This window comes from Chiloscyllium punctatum, chromosome 12 (genome assembly GCF_047496795.1).
Source record: "Chiloscyllium punctatum isolate Juve2018m chromosome 12, sChiPun1.3, whole genome shotgun sequence".
Taxonomy (NCBI): Eukaryota; Metazoa; Chordata; class Chondrichthyes; order Orectolobiformes; family Hemiscylliidae; genus Chiloscyllium; species Chiloscyllium punctatum.
In genome coordinates, this window is record NC_092750.1 from 95,962,151 (window position 1) to 95,970,696 (window position 8,546).

An 8,546-nucleotide genomic window follows, 5' to 3' on the forward strand; every position below is an offset into this window, starting at 1 on the left:
TTCATCTGACCAAACATTCATGAAGATTCCCTTTGCATAAACATGCACTTCGCAGCTCGCGGTATTTGATTTTCCTGGATGTCTTTCATACGAAAAAAACGTTCACAGCAACTTGACTTGAAAAAGAAAATCGAGTTTTTATTCATTATCCCAATGCAACCAACATTACAATGCAGTTTAGTCAACAGGCTCAAACTATTCTTTGAGATTTTGTCATAGCGTCAATGCATGTAAACTGAACATCGGAGTTTCAGTTGGACAGCTGTGATCAACACAACTGAAAGCCGTTGATGGCAGTGACAAGAGTGGGATTCTAACCCACGCGTGCAGAGCACAATGGATTAGCAGTCCATCGCCTTAACCTCTCGGACACCTCGTCATAGAAGCAGCGAAAGCTATGACCTTATGAACAATTCAATTGCGTGAATTAGGCAGAGCAGCAGATATTTCTCGCTGGTGTTGGTGAAATGATAAATAACACAGTACGGTTCAAAGACGATGGTCTGCCCCCTGGGTTGTGGGGCAAGTGCACTCCCACTGTCACGCTATGCACACAGTGATCTGAACAAAAATGAGGAAATGAATATATAACAAGGTCTGTTGAATTCTGTGAAGATTTGAAGTCAACGGAATGAAGAACCCGAGACAGCAGGAGGTTTTCTTTCAATAAAGAGTTGGAGAGAGCTCTTAAGGATAGTGGAATCTAGGGTTATGGGGATAAGGCAGGAACAAGATACAGATTGAGGATGTTCAGCCATGATCATAATGAATGGTGGTGCTGGCAGAATGGCCTACTCCTGCACCTGCTGTCTATTGTCTATTAAATTGCCTGTGAGGAATTGTTTTCCAGACTGGAGGAGAGTGCATAGTGCTCAATGTTATTATTTGGAACACCTAAGTTCCGCTCAGATGTTTTTGACATGCACTTGTGTACAGAACAGACAATTTCAAAATCCAAGATAAGGCTAAACTGACAATTGAAGGCAACAATGCAAAAACCTTGATCTGTATCATTTTCCTGCACTGTGCGACACCAAGTCACTGTATGATCTCAGCAACACAGTGAGCAAGTGTCAGAAGGAAAATGAGTGCAGTGCCAGTGCGCAAGCGGGGAGCAGCAGGTGACACACGGGGAAGTGCATTTCCCACCACAGGAACACTTCCCAAACAGCGGACTGCGGTGGAAGAATTCAGAGGGGGTTTATATTTTGAAATTTGATGCCAGAGACACAAAGGAGATCTGTCATTTAGTCTGTTCAAGATGAAGATTTTAAGATTTCTACAGATGCAAAACAAATAAAAAGCTCATGGGTTAGTGAAGGCGAAAGATGAAATTGTACATTTCATCAATCTATCCATCTTTACAATGAGTACCTCACCACTTTCTACACTCGGGGACAGAACCACTGGTGAAGAAGATCATATAATCCCCGTTACTAGCCATGGAATCAGAGAAACTCGGTTTCCCAAACGTTAAGGTAAAACCAGGAATGTGGAGGTAAGCATTACCTCTGTTGCTCCTGTGCTGAAGTCGCACGGTATCTCTGTTTCAGTATAGTGGGGTGTGCTGTGCCGAAGTTTTAATTTTGATCCTCACATGCAGCAACTTCAATTTATCGTCGGGTTGAGGGATACGGACAGAAGGTGATATTGAGCAAAGCCAAGTTTTTGGCAAAATCACCCGTGTTTGTGGATTGAGAAACAACCTTTTCTGGATAATGACTCCTTGATCAACAAACTTACTTCAAGTATCTAAAACGTGAAGAGACATATGTGGAGAGAGAGCCGAAGGTGATTTTTCAGCAGATGGATAACGTTTCCCATGTGTACTGCATTAAATTCCGGGAAAATAGATGTTGAACTGGTTTCATGTTACACAGTTTGTTGCAAAGTCACAAAGGTTGTTGCAGTAATAAAAAAAAGAAATCACATAGGTCCGTTTGAATATTGTATTGAACTGAATTTTGGTCTGAGCATATTTTATCTTCAATGGCGTGCTGCAGAGCAGTACCGGGGGTTAACAATACAAATGGACAGAGTTTTCTTGGTGGATTTCTTGGGTGGAGTTAAGAATGTGCGAAATTTCCATAACATCATGTGAATGTGGTCAAATCTTTAAAGTGGGTGTTGCCTCTCCAAGTGATGATTCAATTCCTGCTCATTAGGATATAATTTCTGTCTGCAGTTATTTTAGGACATCAGCTCCATTTACAGAGTTTCACCTTGAATAATACGCCACAGCTTACCAATCCATGAACTTGTTATACTCAGTCTTATTCAGTTGTACATGTTCATGAAATATCTTTGTGTCTGAAGTCAACAAATTCGAAATTGTTACGCAACTATACTGACTTTCACTCAATGGTAAATTCTCTCCTTGTACGTTTGTTCGTGTATCTTTTAAAACACTCTGAAATCAGCTTCTACGTTTTATTTCTGTAAAGTCGTTCACGATTTAAATAACGCTATTGAGTGGAAGAAACTCTCATCCAAACTTTTCTTAATCATTCACTAATGGTTTTGAAGCTCTAACGAAAGTTATTGATTCACTCAAAAGAGGGACTTTCCCCGATTTACTCATTCAAACCTCGCGTTACGTGAAAATCTCATTTGTTTCCATTAAACTTGCGTGTTTGTGCATCCAGCATTTCCAAATCTCGTGAATAAACTACTTCATTCTTTCTATCATCCCTTTTGTATCCTTTCTGATATTTTTATGTCTCAGTAAACAACGTCACTTGGCTTTCGAATATCTTGCTATCCAGGAAACAGCGTCTGTGCCCTTTCTAACTTCTTTATATGTTTTTGGTGGAGAATGAGGACAAGGATTACACACAATGTTCCCACGGAGTGTGACAAAAAGATTTTACAGTTACACGATGAACTCATTGCTATTTAAATATGACGCCTTGATTTATAAACTCCAATAAGGTAAATTACTATCTATCCAGTTCATGAACATCGTCTCCATGGAGACGAAAAGTTTCTATCACTTCCTTTATTCTTCCACGGAATGCCTGAAAGGTTTGAAAGGCCAACATCTCCTAATCCCCGTGTCCTGAGTCAGTCCCATCTATTTCTAAAGGCGACTGAAGTTCAAATACTTCATAGTGTGTCTCCAGTCATTCCAGTGCAGACTGGTTCTGGACAGTAAATGCCATCACCAAAGGTCACTGTGGATCTGAAATCAACAGTTTTCACATAGTAATGGTCGTAGCTATTGTGTGTCGTATGTCCGTGTTCTTGTTCAATTTGTTCATCATTTCATGGGTCCCTGTATTGAATTCTACTGAATGATTAATTTGTGAATGGAAACATTCCCTTCACCACTCATTTGAAACTCCATGGAACATTGAAAGATTTAACCCATACGCTTCCAGAGGACAGTCCTGCCATAACTGGGATGAATCAGTCAACATTCCCCACGTATCCTCGAAGGCAAGGATTTCCTTTCCCATTTTAGGAGATCATAACAGCACTGAATCCCATGTGTGCGTTCATCAAAACCAAAACAGTTGCAGCAAGACTTTAAAACTAAGATTTTGCTATCTGCTTGCATTGGTTGCCCCAAACATTACATTCCATATTATGGTATGTTTCTGGATGAAAGCAATTTCTGAATCTTGAGCAATTATATTTCAGTTTTGTCAAAAAAACTATCATTCGCTGTTCTCCCTTTCCCTTTCAGTTTTCCGTTTTATATCCCGTGTTTTATCGGTTTATCTAAAGTTTTCAATAATTTCAATCAATCTCCCTCCTGATAGCCAATCCGAGAGAATGCCACAATTTTGTCAATTTATATGCAGTGCAGCTGTAGGGCGCGGTGACCCAGTGGAAAGGCATTGGTCACGTGAACCAAATAAAAGTAGCCGGCTGGTGGAATCTGGCCGTTCCATCACAGTCATATTTAAAACATCGAACGTAATCTTTAGCGAAATCATATTTGCAGAAAATAAGAAAACAAAAATGAAAAAATTGCTGATGTTGAAAATCAAACAAAAATAGATGTTGCTGAAATATTTCAGGACATCTGACAGCATCTGTGGAGAGACGGACCCACTGGATGTGAAACGTTAACTGTGATTCATCTGCACAAATGCTGCCAGCATACCTGTGATTTTACAGCAATTTCTGTTTTTGTTTCAGATTGGCAGATTTTATTGCAGTCCATGAGAACACTGCTCATTAGAATCAAACAGACAGCATGGACCTGGGAGTGTGAAATGAGGCAGTAATAATGAATGAGTGGAGAAAATTGTACTGGAAAAGCACAGCAGGTCAGGCAACATCCGAGGAGCAGAAAAATGGACGATTTAGGCATAAGCCATTCATCAGGAATTCGGCTTGTGAGTCGGGCAGAGGAACAAAGCTGAAGCCAGGTGCCAACTCGCAGGCACCTCCTCCTACTGAACCCGATCACAACCTCTCCTCCCCTCAACAAACCATCAGCTCGCAGACCATTCACAATCTCATCAGCTCTGGGCATCTCCCATCCACAAACTTCAACCTCATTGTCTGTGAACTGCGCACTCCCCAATTCTATCTCGTTCCTAAGATTGACAAACCTGACTGCCCCAGTCGACCTATTGTCTCATCCTGAGCCTCTCCCATCTGAATCATTTACTCCTACGTTGACACAATCCTCTTTACCCATTTCAGGAAATGCCCACTTACATTCGTGACACCCCAATGGATTTCACCTCCTCCAAGAATTTCGTTTCCCTGGCCCTCAACGCGTCATCTTCACCATGGACATGCACTCCCTGTACAAATCCATCTGCCATGACAGAAGTCTGCAAGCCTTCCATTTCTTAATCTCACAGCATCCCAACCATTACCTTTCCACTGACATCCTCATCCACCTAGCTGAACTGGTCCTCACAATCAACAACTTCTCTTTCCAATTCTCCCACTTCTTCCATCGAAACTGGTAGCCATGGGCACCCGCATAGGACCTAGCTATACCTGTCTGTTTGTCAGATACGCGGAACCGTCCATCTTTCGCAGTTACACAGGCACCATCCTCCATCTGTACCTCCTCTACATTGATGAATGTTTGGTGCCACTTGGTGCTCCAACGAGCAGGTTGAATTGCTAACCAACTTTACCAACACCTTCCACTCCGACCTCAAATTTATCCGGATCAGCTTGGCAAATTCCCTCAACTTCCTGGACCTCTCCATCACCGACTCTGGCGACTGACTAATTACAGACATATACTACAAGCCCTCCGACTCCCACATGTATCTAGACTACATCTCCTCCAACCCTATCTCGGGTAAGAAGACCATTCTTTATTCCCAATTCCTCCACCTCCAGCACATCTGTTCCCAGGATGACCAATTACACCTCAGAAAGAGCCAGTTGGTCTCCTTCTTCCACGATCACAAATTACCTTCCCACGTGGTTGACAGCGCACTCAAGTTCATCACCTCTATTTCACACACCACCACCCTTGAAGCCACCCCTCTCAACGCAACAAGGATAGAACCACCTGGTGCTCAATTTACACCCCATCAAACTCCGCATAAACGCATCATATTCTGTCGCTGATGCCACCTCCAAACAGACACCACCAACAGAGATATGTTTCGCTACCCAGCCCTTCCAACATTCCGTAAAGACCATTCCCTCAATGACCCCCTCTTCAGGTCCACACATCCCGCCACCAGCCCACAACCCTCTCCTGGCACCTTTCACTGCCACCAAAGGAAGGGTGAAACTAGCACCCACATCACTCCCCTCACCTCAGCCAAGGCCCGAAGGGATCATTCCACATCCATTAGAAATTCACCTGTACAGCGACCAATGTCATCTACTGAATCCGTTGCACCCAGTGTGGTCTCCTCTACATCAGGGAGACAGGAAAACTTCTTGCAGATCATTTCAGAGAACATCTCTGGGACATCCGCACCCACCAACTTCACCGTCCCGTGGCTGAACACTTCAACTCCCCCTCCTACCCCATCAAAGACATACAGGTCCTGGATGTCCTCCACTGCCAACCGTTACCACACACCGCCTGTAGGAGGAACACTACACATTCCGCCTTGGGACTCTAACACCACACGGGATAAATGTGAATTTGAACAGTTACTTCATTTCCCCTCCCAAAAGCACAAGCCTTCAACTCGGCACCGCCCTCTCAACCCATTCCAACACTGCCATTTCTAACCTATTATCTTCTCCCTCCTAATCATCCATCTATTGCTTTCCAGCTATTTCCCCTTAACCCCACACCACTTCCATTTATTTCTCAGTCTCGACTCACAAGCCTTATTCCTGCTGAAGGGCTTAAGCCTGAAACCTGAATTCTCCTGCTGCTCGGATGCTACCTGATCTGCTGTGCTTTTCCAACATCACACTACCAACTCTGATCTCCAGCATCTGCTGCCCTAACTTTATCCTTGGAATTATCAATGACCGGAGAGTGCAGATATCCCTCGATTGCAGTGATCACAGTGTGACTGAGTTTTCCATTTATTTTGGGTGAGGGCAGGCTGCATCTGAGACGAGCGATTAACATCTAAACAACGGGACTGGTATCAGAGAGCGAAGTTAGGGTGGGCTGAAGTGAAGTGGAAAATTCTGTCAGAAGATGGGTCAGTACAACCGCATCACATCACCCAGACTGTAAAAGACATGCAGAAGGAGAAAATCAACATCAGTGCAGGCACAATGACAGGTCAAGTGGAAAGGAGACAATACAACACACTTCGGTGCAATGGAATTATTTATGTGAAAGGTTTCGATATATAAGCGACACCTTTACATATGGACTGCCATCACATTGGAAAAAGGAATTCCCTGCAGTATAACGGCGACATTTGCCTGTTGACATCACAATGTTGAGAGACACTGACATAGTTTCTTCTGTAGCAACGTGGCCGAGTAAAAGCATGATCGTCCCATCAACCAGAATTCAATACTTCAAAGCTCTCCTCTGCACTGTACAACTTGTTTGCTGCTTCTGTAGTCAGATCTCAATCGCTTCACTGTGTATCTTCTTCTGCTTCCTGCTTCATGGAAACACTTGAAACGTGAATAAATCCACTTTCCACTTTCACTAATCTTTTGCAACTTCCGAGTTGGCACAGGTACGAGTGACCGATTGGCCTTCTCGAGCGTTCTCACTCTGGTATGATCTGAATGATAAAGTACACTGTATCTAATCTGCAGAATGTCCCCACGCGGGATGGTGCTGTTTATCCCATCCCCGTGGACTGAGCTGTCTCTATTGGCAGAGTATTCAGCCATTTCCCTCCACTTGCAGGCATTATGACGGGATGTAAATGCGGATATGCTCTGAAGCTTCCTCTCACGGGCACAGCCAGGTGCAAGAGCGCCGCTGGAACTTAGCAACTTTGATTGCGAACTTCCTCCAAATATCATTTCTTTGAGAGAGAGAGAATCGTGCTGAGCTGGTGGGAAAGAGAGAAATGGGCTGTGAACTCTCTTCCCTCAGTAAAATTCAAATAAGTGCATTTTTGTGCTGCCCATTTGATGTTCAGAATCAATCTTCGCAGAATATTCCAGCAGAAAGGCTTTTGTTTCAGAGGCGTCGGTTTCTTTGCTGCAATCGGGCATCAGTTAACATCTGAGTCCCAACTGTCCCAGATGAAGTGACTCCGTATGAAACCCTCACTCACTGAGAACCATCCTCACAGCCAGGAGCTGCGGGGCTGCAGGCAGTCCAAAGAGGAAGGGAGGATTATTTCTCCCTCAGCCCCTCTGTCACAGCGACAGGGAGAGGGACGGCAGAAACGTGTGACATCATTCACGTGCCGACAGAAGCCGTTCAGCCCATCGAGTCCACGGTAAATCTCTATCGCTTTCTTCTCTCTGAGGTTATTCATCATCAGTGCTGCTTGTTCTAATAATAGGGAACTGTGTCTGTCTGGAAATGCTGTCTCCAACATACTGAACCACATGTCATTCACGGCTGTTCATTTCACCGGAGGACCCTGCTGTGTGACACAGCCTGGGGAATAACTGCAAGGCATCATGTGCATGGTACATGCTACAACTGACTTTTCTCATCTTCGCCAGTGTATTCCCAGCTCAGGCAAATGACTTTGCGAATCAGGTCATAACAGACCGACAGAGAACAGCAAAAAAAATCTTCCATACCTTCAAACGTGGGTTTCCTCAAATGTATAAATGTGGCAGGTGCATCTATTTCAGATACCATTGAGTGTACTGACGCAGAAGGCTCATCAATATGCAATGTGAAGAACGGAGCACTGTTATAGTGACACTCTTGCAGTTGCAGTGCATACACTGAGAGCTGGAATAGTCATCGAGCAGAGGATGCTTTTCATTCATTAATTTCTGGATTATGCGCTCACCACGATCCCTCTGGGCCGTTCTGTTATCGCTGACCACAGCAGTTTCACGCAGTCTTCATGTTTTTGTAGCATGTACCTTAGAGGATGACGTCAAAAGATCTTCACTGTTATTGTCTGATACACTGTGGCACAGATGTGTCCCAGCTGTGTCAATATAACCACTCTGTAACTTCCCCAATTCTGCTGTTTTAATTACAA

At 43.9% G+C, this 8,546-nt stretch overlaps 1 non-coding gene across 1 annotated transcript; it reads right to left on the reverse strand.

Annotated features, from left to right (window-relative positions):
• Nucleotides 1-297: 297 nt before the first annotated feature.
• Nucleotides 298-379, reverse strand: trnas-gcu (transfer RNA serine (anticodon GCU)). The gene has a single exon. It is a non-coding gene; the product is annotated as a tRNA-Ser (tRNA).
• Nucleotides 380-8,546: the final 8,167 nt, after the last annotated feature.